General features: G+C 37.7%; 1 long non-coding RNA gene across 2 annotated transcripts in view; it reads right to left on the bottom strand.

Annotated features, from left to right (window-relative positions):
- LOC141520033 (uncharacterized) overlaps positions 1 to 21,906 on the bottom strand; it is an 81,179-nt gene that overhangs the window by 13,449 nt on the left and 45,824 nt on the right. Inside the window, exons 2-4 of one of the 2 annotated variants that reach the window (XR_012477518.1) lie at positions 12,807 to 12,953; positions 7,387 to 7,539; positions 3,929 to 3,991 (exon numbers count right to left, since the gene is read on the bottom strand). This is a non-coding gene — a long non-coding RNA (uncharacterized LOC141520033). Of the gene's footprint in view, positions 1 to 3,928; positions 3,992 to 7,386; positions 7,540 to 12,806; positions 12,954 to 21,906 lie in introns of those variants that run through there. The other variant, XR_012477517.1, reaches the window with a different exon arrangement.

Here is a 21,906-nt window from a genome sequence, read left to right as displayed (position 1 = left end):
TCCAGTCTCCTAGATAATTAAATACACAGCCCTGAATTTGTTTCAGTAATTTCCACTGTAGAAAATTATTATTCTGGCAATTAGACATGGTGCATTTTACTTTTTGTCAAAAGCACAAATTCATTCTGACACTTCTGCACCTTCCCTACCCATATAAGAGCTTAATTAATTTGCTCATTGATGAAATCTCTAAATTAATTGAGGGACCTACCTGCTAATAAAATGATGAATGACACTGATGTAATTTCTACCCAAAGTGCTTAGTGTTCAGGTTCATTTGCATATTTGAAGCCATTTTGAGGCACTCATATTTTTTTTAAAAGAACTTTTATATAAAACTCATTTCCCCCAATAATTACTATTATTGTAATTAACAAGAAGGCATGTTGGGCTAGGAATTTTAGCTGGAATAAAGATTCTCTTTTTTCATTTCTGTCCTCTTTACAACCCTAAAAGTTCTCAATCACACATGAAGCTTGTGTTTGCCCATGTGGAGAAGTGATTTCCATTCCCAGTAATTATAGTGACTCAAGGAAACTGGCATTTCTGAAAGAGATTTACGGTTTCTGTATCTTGGACGCCTCCCTTGAAATTCTTCCTTCTGTCAATCAAGTTGTAGAGACTTTCAGAAAGGAAATATAAAATCTTTTCTAGTTAACCAGTTTTCTTTAAGCTGTCAATCTCTGCACAGATGCCTATGATGGGGCATCTTTCCTGAAAAGTTTCAGATGTTTCCCCTTTTAGAAGAAAATAAAGTGGGTTTCCTTGTATTTTACTATATATATATCTCCAATATTGCATGCTCCATTCAGTCTAAAATTCTAGGTTGGAGCTTGAGATGTAAAGAAAAAAGAATCTATTCCTTGCTTCCCATTGCTGTTTCCTTGGAATAATTGGATCAAAGCAACTGATATCAATTGTGTATCAACTATGAGCAAGGTAGTGTGAGAAATACCAAAAAGTGTAATATACAGTTCCTGTCTTTAAGAACTTTACAGTTTAGTTGAGGATATAAAACATGAGGACATCAATTAAATAATAGCCTGACATAATGGACTTCAATTCAGGAGACTTGGCTTCAAATTCTACCTCAGATTAACAAATAATAACATAGGTATGCCATTTAATCCCTCTGGGGTTTCTTCAACTGTAAAATGATGATATAAACATTTGTACTATCTCACATGGTTATTGTGAGGAAAGCACCTGAGAAACCTTTATCTATGCATATTTTCTCCATAAATATTTCCTTATATTCATTTATATATATGTTTATATATATGTTTATTTTTATTTATTTATATATGTTACATATATATATTATATATATATATATATATATATATATATATATATATATGTTACACTAGCTGGGTAGAAGGTAAGATCTTTGACGACGAGGACTATTGTCTTTGGCTTTGTATTCGCAGTGCCCTGCACAGTCTCTGTCACAAGACAGCTATTTAATAAATGATTGTTGCTTGGTTGACTAAAAGTATCATATAAATGAGTCATTATCATAATAAAAAGGCTAACCATTCAAACAAAAAACAGGAGATTTAACAAGATAATATTTGATTATCAAATAGATAGTACAAATAATAATTTCTATATATTCTCAAGAGTGAAAGATATCAATATATAACTAGGGGATTAGAGAAGACCCTATACAGAAGTCAAATTTAAGCAGTTCCTTAAAGGGTGGCCTTGAATAGATGAAGAGGATTGGGAAGGGCATTCTACCCTAAGGGATAGAACAACAAAAAAAAAGAATGATAATAGGAAAGCTAGAGGAAAATTCATGGGATAAAGAATCATGTTGACATAATCATTTAGTTGGAACAGAGGGGCTATATGTAGGGAAACATGGGAAGAAAAGGCTGGAAAGGTAAGTTGCTATGTAGAGACTAGTCTGAACTTGCTCCAGAGATTCATTGAAGACTTTTGAGCTAGCAGAATATGTTATTTTTAGGAAGACTGATGTGGAAGCAGCATATAGCATCTGATATAGAAAAAGAGACCAGAAGAGAACAAGAAGGTGATGGTAATATGAACAGAAAGGAAGGGACAAGTATAAAAGGATATTAAGGAGAAATTAGTATGGAAATAATAAAGAAAAGCTAAAGATGACTTTAAAGTTCATATCTATCTTTTCTATGGATTCTTAAAAAAACTACTACTTAAAAACTACTAGTCTATTCTCATACCTCCTGATAATACCCAGCATTCTCTTCCTTACCTCTTAGATCGTAGGATCATAGATAGAGAGAAGGAAGAGTCTAAAGAGGCCACCTAGTCGAACTTACTCATTCCATAGATCAAGAAATTGAATCCTGGAGAAGTTCAGTGATTTTGCCCAAGGTCATACAGGTTCTAACCAGTGACATAGCAAGGATTCAAACTCAGGTGCTCTGGAATGAAATGTGTCACCTTTTCAACTGTATCACATAGACATAGTTCTTTCCTTTCAAGGTTCTTGTCACAAAAAAAAAGTCTTCCTCCTTGGTTAAAATTAAGTCCAAGGTAGTAGTTGATCTTGTTGAATGAAGTTTATATGATCCTTATATGGAGGACAAGTGGGCATTTCTGGAGTCCTGGGGGTATATCCTGTATCTTGGAGTCTCTTCCATAGTTCTGTTTTTTGAAATAGCAAAAGGTTTGACAACTTTAAGTTGATGTCACTATTCTTTCTCCAAACTAGATGAAATCTAGGTTCCAAAGTCTAGAGTGATGGGGTGACTAGGTGGTGCAGTGGATAGAGCACCAGCCCTGGAATCAGGAGTACCTGAATTCAAATCTGAACTTAGACACTTAATAATTACCTAGCTGTGTGGCCTTGGGCAAGTCACTTAACCCCATTTGCCTTGCCAAAAAACCTAAAGAAAAAAAACCCAAAGTCTAGAATGATTAGTGCCATTCTTTCTAAAATTATGTTGTTTTTTTAATTATCTGTTTATACAGTATATCTCCCAATAAAATGTAAGTTTTCAAAAGGGAGAAATTCTTTTTTTATCTTTGTGCCCCCAGAACCTTTCACATAAATCCGTATCATGTTGTTGTTGTTGAAGTACCAAAAAAAAATAGATTTAGAATTCAAAGGACTTGAGAAGTCATCTTTTAATAGAATTTGAGACTTGAAAGAGGATTCAGTGATCATATTGTCCAACTCCTACACAAAAGAAATTCCCACTATAATAATTCAATCTTTATTTATTTTTGTTTTTGCAAGGCTATGGGATTAAGTGACATGTACAAGGTCACACAGCTAGGTAATTATTAAGTGTCTGAGGTCACATTTGAACTCAGGTCCTCCTGACTCCAGGGCCAGCACTCTCTCTATATATACACTGCACCACCTAGCTGCCCCAATCCAACCTTTATTTAAAGACCTGCAAAAAGGAGGAAAGCTAGGTGGCAAAGTGTCCATTTTAGTCTCAGACACTTACAAGCTGAGTGACTCTGGGCAGGTCACTTAACCTTGCTAGCCTCAGTTTCTTCATCTGTAAAATGAGTTGGAGAAGGAAACTCCAGTAACTTTGCAAAGAAAGTTTCAAATGGGGTTATGAAGATTCAGATAAAACAGAAATGACTGAACAACAAAAGAGAGGGGAATGCTATTATCCTGAGTCTCCTCAAAGTAATGCAATCTACTCCTGGCCAGTCTAACACTTAGGTTTTTCCTGAATGATGCATTAATCTGCTCCTTTGAAACCTCTATCAATTGCTCTTAGCTCTCTGCAGTCAAATGGAACAACTCAAATCCATCTTCAACATGATCACTCTTCAAATACTTGGATATAGCTTCCATTTCTCTTTCCCCATCCCAATCTCTTTTCTAGTATAAACATTCACAATTCTTTCAGTGAATGAATAAATGAAGAGAAATAACACACTTCATTCTCAAGTGTTTGCCATTAGACCTCAGTTACCTTCAACTCCTACTATGGTGGTACCCTTCTTCCATTAGGAATTCCCTCGTGTATTCTCCATTCTGAGGAAAGGACAAAAACAGCAAAAAGTCGCTCAATCTCCAGATTTTGCCCCCATGCTTCTCCTCTTCAGCTCCCTTTTTGGTATTACCTTTCTCCATCATGATGTAAACTCCCTGAGAGCAAGAACCATCTTTCTCTTTTTGTATGTGTTTATTGCTGTGTCTGGCACATAATAAATGTTCAATAAGCTTTATATTGACTCAACTTGAAAAAACTTTTATTAATCACTGTTGCCAAGTACTGCGCTAAGCACCGAGGTTACAGATAGAAAAGTGAGACAGTCCCTGATCCCAAGGAGCTCACATTCTTAAAAGGGGAGAGATCACAAAAAGAAGGATTCAGTTTCAGGACTATCCGATCATTATTTCTGTATAGCATATGGACACAAGACCTTTCATTATCTTTGAACACTCAAAATTGTCCTTAAGTAGAGGGAGCCAGAACTGAAGACTCTGCTCAAGATGAAATCTGGTAAGGGCAGAGTATTAAAGAACTAGAAACCAGGCTGCTCTCACAGTCCAAGAGCCCATTAGTTTTTATTGCCATACCATACAACTGACTAATAGTTAGCTTGAAGACTCCTAAAACTTCTAGATATTTTTCAAGCAAACTACTACTTCCTCTACCTTTACAATTTTCCCTATTGAATTTCATTCAGCCCATGTTCTAACCCACAATGTCTTTTTTTTGATCTATCCAAAGTATTAGCAATTCTCCCAGCTTTGCATCATAAGTAAATATGATGAACATGCCTTTGTATCAAGTCATTTATACAAATATTAAACAGCAGAGGACCATTGTTAGATCCCAAGAATGTTCCATTGGAGATCTAACACAATGACATGGAATAATTAATGACTATTCTTTGTATACAGTCTTCCAAACTAGTTCTACATCCATTTAATTTGCACCATTATCTAATCCATATCTGTCTTTTTTTACCACAAGCATAGTATAGGATACATCTTGAAAAGTTTTATATTTGCTAAAAATTAGATAAATTCTAGCATTAGCCTTCCTATCATCTAGCCCAAGGTCCTCAATTCACAGAGGAGGAAACTGAGGTCCAGCCAGATTAATATGACCACAGTCACATACGTAATAAGTGTCAGAGATAGTATTTGAACCCAAGTCCTCCGATTCTAAAAATCAATAATTTTTCCATTATGTCATATTTCTTACATATATGGTTATGCCCAAGTTAAGAGCATAATCTGTTATGATCTCAAGGATGACAAGGTCACTGTCTTTCATTGTGAGAGTCACTTCAATATGGGCAGCTCCTCCACACTCAGAATTAAGAACAAGCATCAGCTCCCCTCAGTGCTCCCTCTACCTAATGATATATGAAAAACAATCAAGCATCATTTGGTTGTTGTACTTTTACCAAAACGAGATTGCCAACATTCCATGATTGGAGCTACTTCTTAAGAAGATTCACATGGATGATGACCCCTCAAAGTACTATAAAGTCATTCCATTGTGCTCTCTACCAATCTCAAATCCTGAGATTTGGTAGGATACATGTATATGTTATATGAGTAATCATCTTAGGGTAATTGTAGAATTTTAAAATATTCTCCATCTAGTTAAAACTCCAATTTTATAGGTAAACAGACTAAATCCCAGAAGACATGAAATACTTGCTCAAATCAAAAGTTCAAATTCAGAATTTCAATTCAGTTAACATTTGTTAAACATCTACTCTGTCAAACATTGTACTAAGTACTAAGGATACAAATAAAAAAAAGATAGTCCCCATCCTTAAGGAATTTACAATCTAATTGGGGAAGAAAATACACAAAAGGATGCCAGAGAAGGTCGAGGAAGAATACCAGAGGGTTTCTTGTTCCATGGAGATGAAACCAAGCACAGCTGCAGATGTGGAGTGGAGTGAACTATCTAAATAAAATTCTGCATTCTCTTAATGAAAGCTTTGAAAGGAGTTCAGTATTCTAACCTGGACTGAAGCCAAGAAGTACGATAGATGTAAAGTGGAGTAAGGTACCTTACCAGGGATCTTAAAATCCTTTAATACTTTAATGTATTGGCAATCTTACAAATTATAGATATTCTGTTCAATGACATAGATCCAGACCTATTCCTACTTTCTCATTCTGTGTATTCAGTGCCTAAGAGACCTTTTTCCTGACACTTTTAAATGCTCATGGATATTAGTATAACACTGGAGTTATCCAAATAATTTCCCTCATTTCGAAAATGTTGTTGCCTGTCCTTTGAAGTTATTCCTCTTCTTGGTGATGTATTTAAACCATTTATTCTGTTTAAACCTACTTTTAGCTTGTGCCTTTCCCCTGATTTGAGATCTCCTGCCATATTTTGAGAAAAATGGCATTATGCTCTTAACTCCCTGATACTATGAGAATGTGTGTATTAAAAAATTGGGGAATTTAGGGGTCACTGAAACCATTGTAATTTGCCAAATATGATCTAAATCAATCTCTTCTATTATATTTTGACCTTAACTCATTGTTCATATGCAATGCTTGTCCAAGATGGATCAACATAAGAGCCCATCTAATTGAATATCATAATCTAAATAGTATGAATTCTTTACCCACGTTCATCTAATTCTGTGGATGACTGAGTCTATCTCCTACAAATGACCATATATTATATATCTCTATATTAGTAGAAGCTTCAAATTCCATATTGGAATGCAATAGCTTCACTAAAATTGCCAACGGCATATAACTAGTACCTATTTTTCAATATTGTTAAATTGTACCTGACTTTGTAAGTCAAGTATTATGTTCTATTTTATCCATCTTTAGGAAAAGAAAAATACATATTGGTCCTATCTGAGAACTAATGACCCATTTGGATTTTGAGGTATGAGGGAAAGAAGATAGAAGAATTACTTTTACTGATCCTGATTATACCCAACAACCCACTTGCCACTTTGGATATGAGGAGGGAAGTAAAAAGAGTAGGTTTAGGCAGGAGGTAGCCATAGGGAAAATCGGGGAAATGACTAGGAGAAGGTGGGAAAAACACATTGTAGTGCTTATGCCCACTGGGAAGAATAAAGGGAGAGTTCAAGATGCCAAAAAAAAAAAAACCTGAAGCTTAACTCTCTCTTTCTTCTTCCCTTTTTCCTTTTCAATTTACACAACTGAGTTCCACAGAAGAGAGGGGCATTTGACAGCCAAATAAAACTAACTCAGTCACTCAAGGGGGAAAACTAAAAGTTAAAATGGAAGTTTGTGGGATTTCTTGGTCATCAGCTATGTTCACAAATCACCTCTTTTATCACTTGTATTTCCTTTAAGCTCATTGATATTTGAATATTGGCTCAGGAAGTCCATGAGAAAGCACTCTTCTCCCACAAAATTGAGCACTTCCAAAGAACTCGACAATCCTGCCAACTTACCCATGGCTTTCAGCAGGGGATGAATGTCAGAGAACAGGAAGCTTGAGTAGCCAAACAATGTTCACAGTTAAACATTCTCAGAGAAGGCATCAGTTCTCCCATGTCCATGCTCAGAAGTTCAATGATTTGTTAAGGTTGAACATGCTTATTAATCTGTGAGAAAAACAAACAATTGTCCCAGCATTTGGTGAGGAAAGGAAGGCAGAGTTTTGTCAATAGGGAGGCATACTCTTCCATGAAGATTTGGGAATCTCCAATGGTCTAATTGGAGACGTTTCAAATAGCAGATATGAAATCTAAAACCAGATGGTTGAGGGGGTAGAGTGAGTGAGTGTGTGTGTGTGTGTGTGTGTGTGTGTGTGTGTGTGTGTGTTTTCCTAAAAATTCTCCAGTTATTGGACTGGTTTCTCCTTATTTTTCTTCTCCTTCTCCTTCCTTCTTTAAACACACACACACACACACACACACACACACACACACACACACACACACACACACACACGAAAATCTCTCCTCCCTATGGTTTCGCATCCTGTTCCCATTTTGAGCCACACTTCTGAAATGCAACATAAGCATATTTTATTCCTGACCTACTATCTTTGGACCAGTTCAGGGGCCAGGAACATCTGGATGGCTGTATAGGATCCCCAAAATCATTTGGTCTGGTGCTTCTACAGCAACCTGAGGCAAGACTTGAAATTCAATAAATCTAGGAGACTTTTAGGGGTGAATTAAATGTTTGTCCCAAAATAGCAGGCTAATTTTTAAATTGATCATTTTGTATAACCTGTGAATGATGTTATAAATATTCAAATGACACTTGGCAGAAAAAAAGGTTCCCCACTCCCAGTCTAGTTGGATCACCGGGGCCCCAGATCCACCTGGAATGAGAGCTCAGTTTGGCAGATTCTATGCTGCAGAAAGATCCAAAGAAAGTAAGGTATTGTAGCTGTTGAAAGCCACATCATTAATAGTCAAGAGAAAGAATATGTCTAGCTACTGGAAGACTTTGACTCTGCCTGATGACTCCCAACAGCAAAATTAAATAATCTCTGGTTACCCACGTTAGAACAAGAGAGATCAAGCAAGCAGACTTGCCATAATGGAGGCTGCACCAGAGTTATGGCAAACACTGCAGGCTGTTTACTCAGCTTTTCATGCTACATTTGCCTGTGTAAAGGTCACTGAGAATTGAGGCCATTACACAGCTCAGACAGAGTTGAGGCCCAAAATAGCATCACAAGAGTGGTATGAGCTGCTGCACAATGCCATCCCTACAAGAGGATCAAGCTACAAGCACCTTTTCCCCTTTCCTGCCTGAACCTGAAGTGGGCACTGATGGTCAAAGTCCATCATTCCTGACCTGGACTATTAGAACTGACTTTAGCCCACCCAACCCAACAGGGCTCAATTTCATTGGGAAAGCAGCTTAATTGTAATAGTGACCTGAGAGAGAGAGAGAGAGAGAGAGAGAGAGAGAGAGAGAGAGAGAGAGCTTAATTTTCAGAGAATTACTCAGCCCTGACAGCCAGATCCTCAAGCAGTTGAAAAAGCATCCTGACACTCCAAAAACAAGGTACAGCCTAATTATCTCAAGATCTACACAAGCCAACTGCTGGCCAACAGAGTTTGTCACATTGGACCATGGAGGATAGAAGGAATATGAGTCTGTGACAAACATTTTGCTCCTGTTAAATGTAAAGCTACATCACAAAAAATAATGCTGTATAGGAGAAATAAGGCTTTTACAGGCAAGTCTTTTAGGGGATAAAGTGTTAGATTTGAAATCAATATCTGAGTTCAAAACCTGACTGAGAATTTTTGACCCTGGAAAAGTCATCTTCTCTCTCAGCTTCAACCACAAAATGAGAAGTTAGACTTGATGGACTCTAACTTCTACCTCAAAGACTATGCTGGTCCTCTATGAGCCTCCTCAGTTTCCTCATATGTAAATAATATTTATGGTATTTATTATTACTATTAGGATTATTAGGGGGAAATTCATTATAAATCTAAAAGCATTATAAAATTTTAATTATGATTATGATTATGATCAACACGCCTAAGACAGACTATAGGAGAAACAGAACCCTGGAAAAAAAGTCCAGATTGTTGAGACTACTCCTGGCTACATTATTGTCTCTGTGTTAACTTGTTTTTCAGGACAAGATTTAATCTATATAGTAGGTCATTTGGCTCTTAGAGAAAAATCTGACAGCTAGTAGATGGGAGGAGACTTAAAAGTCAAGGTCCACAGATGAGCACTGGGAAATCCCAGGATTAGGGTTAAGTGACTTAGCTAAAGTCACACAGCTCGTTAATTAGAAGCAGAGCTGAGACCAGATCCTAGACCTTTCGATTCCCAGGCCAGTGTTCCCACGCAGTGTGGGAATGAGAATCAAGGGCAATCTGAAAAGACAAGTGAAACCACAACTAACAACAAATTTCCAGGCCATATCTCAATTCCAAAGAAGGTTTCCCTTGTTTTCTCTGAAAGAAGGAGGGAAAATAATCTTTCTCTGGCCTTAGTTATGGATGCCCCAAAGTCCTTAAGCTTGTTGCTTAGCACGGTAAGTATTCATGGCAACATCCTTGCCTCCCTTCTTGGAAGCCACTTACTATTTCCTACCCAGCTGTCCTTTATTTTCTAAAAAAGCTCCTTTTGCCAGGCAAGCAACAACAGGGCTTTATTTCACACCAATTCAGCTCCCCCCCCCCCACCGTCCGAGAAGAGTCTTTGAAATTACAAGGCAGCCACTGGTGACATTCCTGAGACTGCTTTCCCTTCGGACATCCTGATTCCCAAGTGAATGTTGGCTGTATTCAGAACAAGTTAAAAGGGTTAATGTGGTTAATCTTCCTATTCTGTTGGACTCTGGGATCATTTCACATGCAAGGAGGATAGAGTGGTGAGACACCCATATGTACAACGGACTATTCTGCCTAAGTGACCCATAATAGCAAGTAGCAGCTGAAGCAATTTGGAATGCATCACCCACTCCAAAACACACTGACCCCATTTGGAGGATAAATACTTTGGGGTCCAACCAAAAGTCTCTTTCTTTCCATTCTCCTCCATATTATGCTGAAAGGGAATGTTAGAGCCTGGGATGAAGGTGGGACAGTAACACTTTGTTAGAAGTTAGCAAACCACTAGGGAGGCAGTCCACTTTGCTTAAGTAGAAAGGTGTTTTTACAATGTGCCCTAGAATAAATATTATTAAAGCAATAATAATTGACATTTTCATAGACACCCTGCAAGCATTATATCATTTGAGCTGCATAAAAACCTGTAGAATAGGTACTACAAGGGTATCCCAAAAATCTCAGTGCAGCTCTAAGCTTAAGCCTTCATTACGACTTTTGAAACACCTTGCAGTATCCCCATACTACAGATAAGAAAAACTGAGACTTAGAGATATTACATGATTTTCCCATAGTTATACAAGTAGTTCATTGGATTTGAATATAGATTTCTACTGATTCTGAGTCCAACATTCATGCCACCTCTCCCTCTACACACACACACACACACACACACACACACACACACACACACACACACATCACAAAATCACCATGAGCTATAGTTACCTCTCTACATAGCTGAATTTAGTCTGAAAATTTGGAAAAACTTAGAAATTAGAGCTGTGCTTTTTTGGAATGGATTACCTCAGGAAAACAGAGATCATAGCTAAGAAAGAGGACCTAGGACAATCATTTCATTTTATAGATGAGAAAACTAAACCACAAGCAGACAAATGACAAGGTCAAGGTGACTGTTATCATATATTAGAGGTGAGAGTTGAACCCAGCTCTCATCGTCAACCTTCAGGCAAAAGCTGTATGACTTTTGTATGTATTGTTAGTAGGGATTTGATTTCAGGTCTGGATTGGACCCAATAATTGCTTAGGTCACATCCAACTCTACCATGATCCTATGTAATAAATGATCCCAAATGAGAATTTAGGGGGAAAAATAGTGGAGGCTATTAAGGGATACAGATAATATTTCAGAATTTTGTATACCAAGGTTGTCAATTTACCATCAGAAGTATCTCAGATGGTGATTTAGTGGACAAAAGTTCAATCTTATCTTTTTAATAAAAGCTTAAAACAAATTGAGCTGAAAAGTGAAAATTTCAGGAAAAGAAGAGTTGAGATATTGTTTCTTACCATTCCCTCATTTCTTTTTAAGCCCCTCATAGAAGCTAAAAATAGGCTTAGAATAAGATTTGGGGTTTGGTTTGTATGTAAGCTGTAGCACAGGGCTGAAGTAGCTGAATATTTCTCTGTCTTGCTTCATTCACACTCCCAGGTGAAAAGCATCTCGTTCCCTTTTGGGCCAATCTGTCCCAACAACATCTGCTTAAGAAAGCTAGGATGGGAAAAAGAAAAAGAAAAAAGGAAGAAAGAAAAAAGCCAAGAGGAAGAAAACAGCTTGGACCTTCAGGTTAGAAGGGCACTCAGTTCCCACCAGGGAATCCCCCTTTCAGCTGCAGACAACTGCTGTATTTGACATTTCAATGGGAACCGGGGGAGAGAGAATGAGAGGGAAAGGAGGGAGCAAAGGGGGACTACATAAAGAGACCTGAATGAGAACAGGAAGACAAAAAAAATCTGCATCTCTTTAATTCTGCCACTTGTCCTTTTTCCCTGCCCCCCCCCCCCAGAATGTGACATTCAGGAGAAAAAGAGGCTTTTTTCCCTTTCTCTCTCTCTTTTTTTCCTGACATTTAAAAACAATATATATACATATGGGTAGGTGGGGAATGGGTCTGAGAGGAGAAGATTATCTCTAGAAGTGAACCATAGCTTTTGATTCTTTTATCTTATTTGGAGCTCTCTTTAGTAACCACTCAAGATTTTTAAAATGGTTTTAGGAGTAAAATAAAAGGAATGTGTTTATTAAATAAAAAATAAACCCTAACATCACATGGATAATGAAGGATTTATTTTTTTCTTTTTTAAACACAGTAAGAAAATATGTCATTTTGCTGGAAATTATGAAGGAACATTTCAGATGAACACCCTACATAGATAAATTCAACAATATTCTAATCTTTAAAATGTCATGGAATCACAACTTGTTAGAGACAAAAAGAATTTCATGATCATATTATCTCAGATTTAACTGGACCTTTTTAGATATGGGTTATCAAGAACACAGAGATACAAGGTCATACAAAGCCTTCAAAAGAGAGATCTGAACTCGGATCTTCCTCTCTCCCAGTCTAGTACTTTCTTTCCCCATATAGCACATCTCAATCCAACAACCACAATGACAAACTGAAGTTCAGAGAAATGAAGTCACTCCCTCAAGGTCACACAGCTAGTAAGGGAAACAGCAGCTACTTGAACCTGTGACTCTAGACCTCAGTTTCTTTACCTGTAAAAATAAAGAGGTTGAATAACATTACCTCTGAAACTTCTTTAGTGCTCTTTTCATTCTGATGTCTCACTCTTTTCAAAACAGGCTAACTTAATGGCAGCAAGTTAATATTTACTCCTTTCTATGATAGGTAGAGTTCACTTCTGAAGCCCAGGCAGGATTCATGTGTTTTGTGCTAATTTGGGAGAAAAATAAAAGTAGGACATATTTAGGACATGCCTCTACATTTCAATTAATATAAAAATCTACCAAACAGTCAAAAGCGATTATATATGCATATATATATATATATGTGTGTGTGTGTGTGTGTATGTGTGTGTATGTGTGCCTATATGTGAATGTGTTTACAGACCTAGAAATAGAACCTTCTTTCCTTCTCTTTAGCGGATTGAAGCCGAGCTCCATGATGACTTATAAAATACAAACTGAAACAGCTTCAGTTTCCTCTTTGCTAAAAATATGAAGAAATTGGACTAAATGATCTCCACTATCCCTTCCAACTCCAAAAGTCTATGACTCCGTGCCACAGGGAGGAGTAGAGTTCACTAGAGATCATTTGGTCCACCCTTAGGGAGGTGTTTGGTTTGACTGTGAACATCTGCACAGTTTCCTGTCTCCTACCTCTTAACATTATTGTGGGAAGGGAGTGGACACAGAGAGAAAATATCTTTTTGTGCATTTTGGTTCAGGCAATATTTCTCACTATTCTATTTATCCTTTTACTGGAGATATGTTTTTGTTCAATTATTTTTCAGTCATGTTCGACTCTTCATGACCCCATTTCCTTGCTGAGATACTGGAGTGGTTTGCCATTTCCTTCTCCAGCTATATTCCAAATGAAGAAACCGAGGCAAAAAAAGGTTAAGTGACTTGTCCAGTGTCACACAACTAGAAAGTGTCTAAGGTCAGACTGGAACTCAGGAATAGTATTCCTGATACCCAGCCCAGTGCTGTCTACTCATTGTGCCAACAAGCAGCCTCTTCACTAAAGAACCCTATTTCAAATAAAAATTAACCTATGCATGTGACCTGAAAATATGTTTACAAAGTGAAAAATGTCTATTTAGCTCATAAAGATCCTTCTCGATTGATGATTTCTGTATCCATGTGATGACTTTTTATTCATTTTGGACTGACTGTAATTCTGTGTGGCCTGGCAATATAACAAAGTGGATAGAATGCTAGCCTCAAAGCCAGGAAGACCTAGGTTTAAGTTTGGACTCTGCCACAAGTGATCCTGAACATGTCACTTATTGCTCAAGGGAACCTTTAAAACCATAAGTTACAGAGAATGTGCTAACCTACATTGGCAAAGGGAGCTTCCTCACTAGAAGGTTCCCTAAATTAATGAAATCAGAGTTCTATTTCTCCATTCTCTCTAATTCTATGAAAAGAGTAAACATTCAACTTTCCATGTTATTAAGGACTCTCCATGCAAATCCAAGAACATTAAGATTCTCTGCAGTCACTGAGCAATAGTGATCCCAACTAATGACTATTCAAAAGGTCTTTAGGAAACAGAAGCCAGAAGAAATCAGTATAAATGTGTTTAAGAGAACTACCTCCACAGTATCTTGGCACAATGTAAGCTCTAATAAATTCTTGTTGATTGATGGATTTCTGAGAGGACAGCAGCTGTCATAATGAGAAGTTGATTCACAGCTGTGCTATCTACAAATAAACACTCCTCTCTCTATATATATTTTTCTTACATGTCCACTTTTCAAGCAATTAATCAAATACTGTTGAACCTACTAGCCTTTGAATGACACAAGTTAGGCAAGTGATTACCAAAATTTTGTTATTCAGCAACACTTCCTCCATCATAATTATCCTTTTTTTGACCAGACTCACTTTGTACATACATTCTAGGTCACTCTCCACACAAAAGGTAGAGGAAGTGAGGAAGAAGATGGGGTGGGGTGCAGATTTCCATACTGTTGAAAACAAAAACCAGAATATCTCCAAGTCAGGATTCAGATCTTTCCTCAAGCACCCATCAGTTGTGTGGCCCTGAACAAGTCATTTAATCACTGTCTCAGTTTCTCTCATCTGTAAAACTGGGATAAGAACTGTAATAATAGTTTCACAGGGTTGATGTGAGCATCAAATGACAGAATATGTATAAAAGCATTTTTAAGATTTAAACTACCACAAAAGAGTAGGAGATTGAGGTAGAACAGGTGGAAAGTTGTTCCTGATAGGGGCATATTTCTCCTACCAGGGAAGCTCAGGCTGGTGGATAACCTGAGTTCAAAAGTTCTGAGCTGACAAAAGAACTCACCTGATTCGGTGGGGCCACCAGTCTGTCTACCAATGAATAAACCCAAATGAGATCAGAAACAGAACAAGTAAAGGCAACCATGACAATCAGTAGTGGGATCAGACCTGTGAGAGGCTACTGCACTTCTAGCCTGGTGACAGACCAAGTCTCAAAAAGATGATAGAGAAAGAAGGGAGGGAGGGAGGGAGGGAGGGAGGAAGGAAGGAAGGAAGGAAGGAAGGAAGGAAGGAAGGAAGGAAGGAAGGAAGGAAGGAAGGAAGGAAGAGAAAAGAAAGAAAATTATATTAGTAGTAGTAGTAGTAGTAGTAGTAGTAGTATTGGGGCAGCTAGGTATCACAGTGGACAGAGCACCAGCCCTGGAGTCAGGAGGACCCAAGTTCAAATTTGGCCTCAGACACTTAATAATTACCTGTGTGGCCTTGGGCAGGTCACTTAACCCCATTGCCCCTTAAATAAAAATTTTTAAAAAAATAAAAAGTAATAGTAGTAGTAGTAGTACTACTACTAGTAGTAGTAGTAGTATTTGTGGGGGTTGCAAGGTAATGGGGTTAAGTGAGTTGCCTAAGATCAGACAGCTACATAATTACCAAGTTTCTGTGGCCACATTTGAACTCAGGTCCTCCTGACTCCAGGGCTGATGCTCTATCCACTGCACCACCTAGCTGCCCCCCTCCCCAGTATTTTCTTTTTTGGCAGATTTCAGGAAGAAAAGGTACTGAAACTAGTCTATATCATATTATTATCCTTTTATACAAGCTATCCCAAACGTCTGTTTAAATTTTAGGCTAAAACTGCACTAAAAATTTTGGGACACACTATATTAGCTTGTCTTATAACTACTCGGTAGGTAGATTTTTTTTTTAATTATTGTCATAGTTTTCTGTTCTGCCCCCCCACAGAAAAAAAGTGCTAATAAGGATAAATAGATAAGGAAGACATGAAATAAATACTCTTATCTACCAGTTGTATAGAGAAGTAAAATAACAGAATCAGAAGATCCAGATTCAAATTCTGATTCTCATTCTTGCTAAACGTGTGTCAACTTAAAAACTGATCATATTTCCTTAACAACAAACTGGGCAAAAATACCATCTCAATGTTGATGTGAGGAAGTCTTAGGATGCAGTAAATTACATATGTGGGCAAAGTGAGGGCAGTATTTTTTATATTAATGTTATTTGGGAATCTCTCTGCACAGGAAGCACTTGACCTCTCAAGGACTTTACACAGAAACTGAATAGCTTTCACCTCCAGCTGGTTAATAGTAAGCAAGGCTTTCATGATAGTACTCTTTCAAAATGGCTCCCCGTGAAACACGTCAACCTGAGTTTGCCAAAGCCAATCCTGATGCCTCTCCTTTGTATGTTGTTTGAGCATAATTGTATAGCTCTTACTCCTTTTGACATTAATGGCTTTCCAGCTGCTAAAGTTGACTCTAGGTGTCCCATAGAAGCCAAGCTACACAAAATACCAAGAAAACAATGTGGCAGAAAAAACAATGGTCTAGGCATCTGCACACTGGCACTCTCGTCCCACCTTTGCTGCATTACACTGGCACTCTTGTCCCACCTTTGCTGAATTATATATGACAATCATTTAACTTTCTAGGCCTCCATTTCTTCATTCATAAAATGAAAATTTTGGACTAGAAGATTTCTAGTCTGGGTCTAAGAACCCATCATATGATTCCTATGATCCTAACACTTTAATGTCAGAGATGAAAGAACTATATATTTGGATATATTGTTGGTTCTTGTCCTTTGTTATTGAAGAAGACCCAAATGACATCATTACATTAGAGACAAGTTACATTGTATCCAACTGTGGTTGATCAGATCAATAGAGCTGGGAATGCTCTACCACAGGTCAGGCACAAATAGTCCATGTGACCACCTGGGCCAGGTATGCTGAACTTACTCACATTTCCTTTGAGCTGCTTCAATTCTGCCCTTCTCATAGAGCACAGCACCCCCTCTGATGAAGGCACCCCAGAGGATAAGGGAGGAAAGCTTTAGGTTGTGGGCTAGAAGAAATGTCATTCCAAGGGTTAAATAAGTCTCTCTCTCTCTCTCTCTCTCTCTCTCTCAACTATTTTCTGACTTTGTGAGGCAGAGGAAGGGACTGAAGCAAAATGACCTTTTGAGTCATTGCCCATTTCTCTCTTCCAACCAAAAGATGAAGGGAATTATGGAAAACAAAATCAAATGACTCCAGTGACTAACACTGAGTAGTGAGCATGTAAATCAGAAATATCTAGGAAAGAGTCAGTCAGTGTGCTAAATCTTCTGAAATGACCTGGAAACCTTTACAAGGCTCCAGAAAAAAAAAAACAACTAAATGAGTCCCTTCCCTTTGACTCTCCCTGAAAATGAGCTTGTGTTTCAATCCTTTTGGGCTTTACTGGGGCAACAAATGAAAAGAAGCAGCTTTAGTACACTCAGTATTTACTCATGAGCTTAGCGGTGTTGGCTCAACAGTCAACATTCAGTCTGCCAGAGGCTAGAGGTGTCAAACTCTCTGGCTGGTGACAGGGTCACGAGCAACCACAACTAAAGGAGACTGAAAGTCTGCAACTTTGAAAGAAGGTGCTTGCGTGACAGCAGGGAAAGAAAACAGATGGGCAGTGAAGACTCCCAAGTGTTTGTATTGTATTGGCACTAGATTTTGAAGAGTTGGTTTCAAGAGGTAGATAGCAGTTCCAGTAGAATTGTGGGCTATTCTTAGAGCAAGAAAAACCTGGATTCAAATCCCACTTCCTGACTGTGGCTCTGGGCAAATCAGTTCAGTTCTATAGACCTCAGTTGACTCATCTTTAAAATAAGGGGGTTGGGCTCATTTCTTCAAAGATCCCTTCTAGCTCTCAATCTGTGATTCAAGATCCAAGAGAAAAGGGAAGAAGTCTGGGTCAACCAACAGCTCTGAACTTTGCAAACAAAGAGAGAAAGCTCTACTTCCCAAGCCCCCCCCCCCCAAGCAGAACACACACTTAGGATGGGAGGTTTCTTGGTGATAATTTTCATTTTGTCTTTTAACATTCTCTACACCCTGAAGGAGCATCCTCCTGACACTGATTTCGAGATGGTTAATTTACATCAATCATTCTAAAGCACGTCTGGCTCTTGGAGAATTCACCTGCAATTTGTCTCATTTGTAACAGTATTTAAACATGCATCTGCTTCCCCTGCAGAACTGTCCAAGAAAAGCAGTCTTCAATCAGCCTGGATAACCAATCAATTAAGGAATAAAGAGCTAGAAGGCATATTGGAGACCACTAAAATAGAGCTCTCTCATCTTATAGAGCAACCCTGACTCTCACTTTAAAACCTCCTATCCTGAAACTATATTTTATAGAAATTCTGCTTGTATATGTGTTTGTGTGTGTGTTTGTGTGTGTGTGTGTGTGTGTGTGTGTGTGTGTGTGTGTGGATATAAGTAGAATTTATAGACAGACCGCTGAAATTCCACGGACAGTTGATGCTGTTCACTGGCAAGGGGGGAGGATTGTGACAAGCATAAAGTTTATCTTTTGCAAAAAGAGGCATGTCAATAGTTGCATCATTGACCTAGCTGCAACTTTTCTATCATATCCTATCTCCAACTCCTTGTCTTCATTAACTAGCCCCCGCACCTGGAAAGTTCTGCCCCCTCTTCACTATTCATTTTCCTGACTTCCTTCAAGACTCAGCTTAAGTCACACATCCTGCATCTTCTCAGCTCCTCCCCTGCCCCCAATGAGTTTCTAATGCCTTCTCTCCAAATCACTCCAATCTCTTCTCTAGAGAGAGAATTTAAACAGTCTAAAGGCTTAACAAGCATAAATAGTTTAAAACATCCATAAAACTCTTGATACACCCTTTTTATTTTATATGAACCTAGTTGTTTACATGTTGTTTCTCCCATTAGAAAGAAGACTTTTGGAGGTTAGATATTTGTAAACTTATTGCTTAATCTGGTACATAGTAAATACCTAATTAATTTTTTTGAGTTACTACCTGAAGACACTGATACAGAGGGAAGACATGAATGATCAAGTTCCTACAATTGATTGGCAGACCTAAGAGTAGAACCCAGGCCTACTGACCCTACTCCATTGACCTTTCTATATCAAGCTCCCTGACCATTCTTTAGAAAGTTCTCAGTGACCCAAAGCCAAATTATAATATTTCAAGTGATCAGTCAACCAACCAATATGCATTTATTAATCACCTGCTAAGCAATTTGAAATAGTAATAAAACACCAAAAATGAAAGTCAAAAAGATGTTGAACTTTATATATTTAAGAAGCCTCAAGTGAAAGAATACTTTTTCTTGAAAGGTGAAGACTTTATAATTTATCTCTTTCTAAAGTCAGGAGAGACCAAGAAATGAAGACAATGGTTGTGGCTGCTACTGCCATCTAGACAATCTATCTAGACAGTCCTGAATTTCCTGGATTGGAAAATGAAGTACTAGAAAATGCATTAAATTAGAATTAAATTAAATCAGGATATTTGGGCTCTGCCTATTATATCAACCCATAAGTAGAGATAAGATCCAGCTTAACTGGATTTGAAAACTAGCTTGGGGAGCAAGTCTGACCATGGCATTCTCCTGCTCAAAGTGCTTCCATAGTTCCCTATTCCCACTAAGATAAAATACTACTTCACCTTTAGCCACTTAAAACCCTTTACAAGATTTCTCAGGCTTACCTTGCCTGAATTATTGCACGTTATTGCCCATTCACATATTCGTGTTCCATCTACCTACTAGTTAATGTTCTCCATATGTGACATAGAATTGTCTATCTCTGTCTTTTCCTAGATAGAATATACTCCCTCCTCACCTCTATCTCTTAGAACCCATAGTTTTCTTCAAAATTCAATCAAGAACAATTAACCTCAAAAGACATAAATTTCTCCTATTCCCCTAGTTGTTGGTATTACTTCATATTTACTTTGATGAGATTTTAAAATTTGTCTTCATACACAATGTTCACAAACACAGACACGTACACACACACACACACACACACACACAGACATATACCCCAATAAATGCAAGACATGGATAGTTTTGTTTTTGTATATCCAGTGCCTGGCATAATCTGTAGACTATATATAGTAGACTAATTAATAATTATTGAACTGAGCAGAAACAAATTAAAGGGGAGAGCCCCATAGGACCACATCCTGGTTTGACAGGGCTAGCCCAAATCCCATCACTTGTACTTACTTCATTTTTGTCACTCATTTAGGAATCATCTCACTCCTTTTGGAGTCTCTCGTTTCTGTATCAGAATGGTTCCCTTTTCCTTCTCTGTATTTTTCACACTCCAAATCCACACCAATTAAGTCAAGTCACCAAGCAAATAATAATCCCCCAGCATGTGCTAGGCACTATGTTAAATACTGGAATACAAAGAAATGGGAAAAGAGACCCCTGCACTCATGGAGTTTAGAGCTTATGGAGGAGTCAACATACAAACAAGTTATGGACAAAATAAGAAACATACAGGATTAATTGGAGATAATCCTGAAAGGGAAATACTAGCCATAAGGAGGACTAGGAAAGACATTTTGCAGAAAATGGAATTTAAGCTGAGATTTGAAGGAAGCCAAGAGGCAGAAATGAGAGGAGAGCAAATTCCCAGTATGGGGGGCGGAGACAGTCATTGAAAATGAATGGAAATATGAAATGATACAAACTGAAGTTCAGAGAACCAGGAGATCATTGTACACAGCAATATTGTAATGATCAATTGTGAATGACACAGCTACTTTGATCAACACATTGATCCAAGACAATTCCAAAGGATTCATGATGAAACATGCTATCCATGTCAAGAGAGAGAATTAATAAATTCTGAGTGCAATACAATTTTCTCACTTTCTTATTTTTTCACTTTTTTGTGTCATGGCTAATATGGAAATAGGTTTTACTTGATTTCACATTTATAATTAATGTATTACTTGCCTTCTCAATGGATTAGGAAAGGGCTGGAAAAAGAAAGATAATTTGGAGCTCCAAATTTAGAAATTTGTAATTTTAAAAAATATTTAGTAATAACTAATAAATTATTGAGAAAGATAAAGAATAAGGGGAAAAGGAAATATATGAAAATTGGACTCGAAGTGTCTTTTACAAGGGACAGCAAGGATAGAGCACTGGTCCCAGAGTCAGGAGTACCCAAGTTCAAATCCAGCCTCAGATATTTAATATTTACTGTGTGATCTCAGCAAGTCACTTAAACCCATTGCCCCACAAAAACAATAACAAAAAAGGAACAGCAAGGAGACTAGAGATCACAGAGTAAGGTAAACAAAAACTGGAAAGGTAAGAAATGTCCAAGTTATGAAGACTTTAAAAACCAAATAAGGGATTTTGTATTTTTTTCCTATAACTAACAGAAAGCCAACAGAGTTTATTCAAAGGTAATGATGGAGATGAGATAAAGAAAGCTATTGATTCTTTGGAATTTCTCTCTCATTAGTACCCTTTAACTGCCTTTTACTTCTAAAACCTAGACAAGACCCGCAACACCTCTCACCTAGATTGATATTCCCTGAATACTACGTATTCCTTTCAGTTTATCAACTGATTTCCATTGGACTCTTTCTAAGAAACTAATTTTTGTTATTTTATCCCCTTGCTTAAAGTCCTATAATGTCTCTCTACTGCCCAATGATTAAATACAATGAGAACATTCCCCTAGTATGTGCTGACACAAGCAGACCAAGTTTTATCACCACTAGTTCTTAATTGTCAGAGGACCTCCATATCTGGCCCCATCCTATTCATCCTGAACACATTTTCCACTAATGCCCCATATTTACCCTAGCTATAGTTAGTTTTTTCCAGGTCCATG

The sequence above is a fragment of the Macrotis lagotis genome, chromosome 4 (assembly GCF_037893015.1).
Source record: "Macrotis lagotis isolate mMagLag1 chromosome 4, bilby.v1.9.chrom.fasta, whole genome shotgun sequence".
In the NCBI taxonomy this organism is placed as follows: Eukaryota; Metazoa; Chordata; class Mammalia; order Peramelemorphia; family Peramelidae; genus Macrotis; species Macrotis lagotis.
The sequence above is the reverse complement of the archived record's forward strand: the minus strand, read 5'-3'. Positions and strand labels throughout refer to the sequence as shown.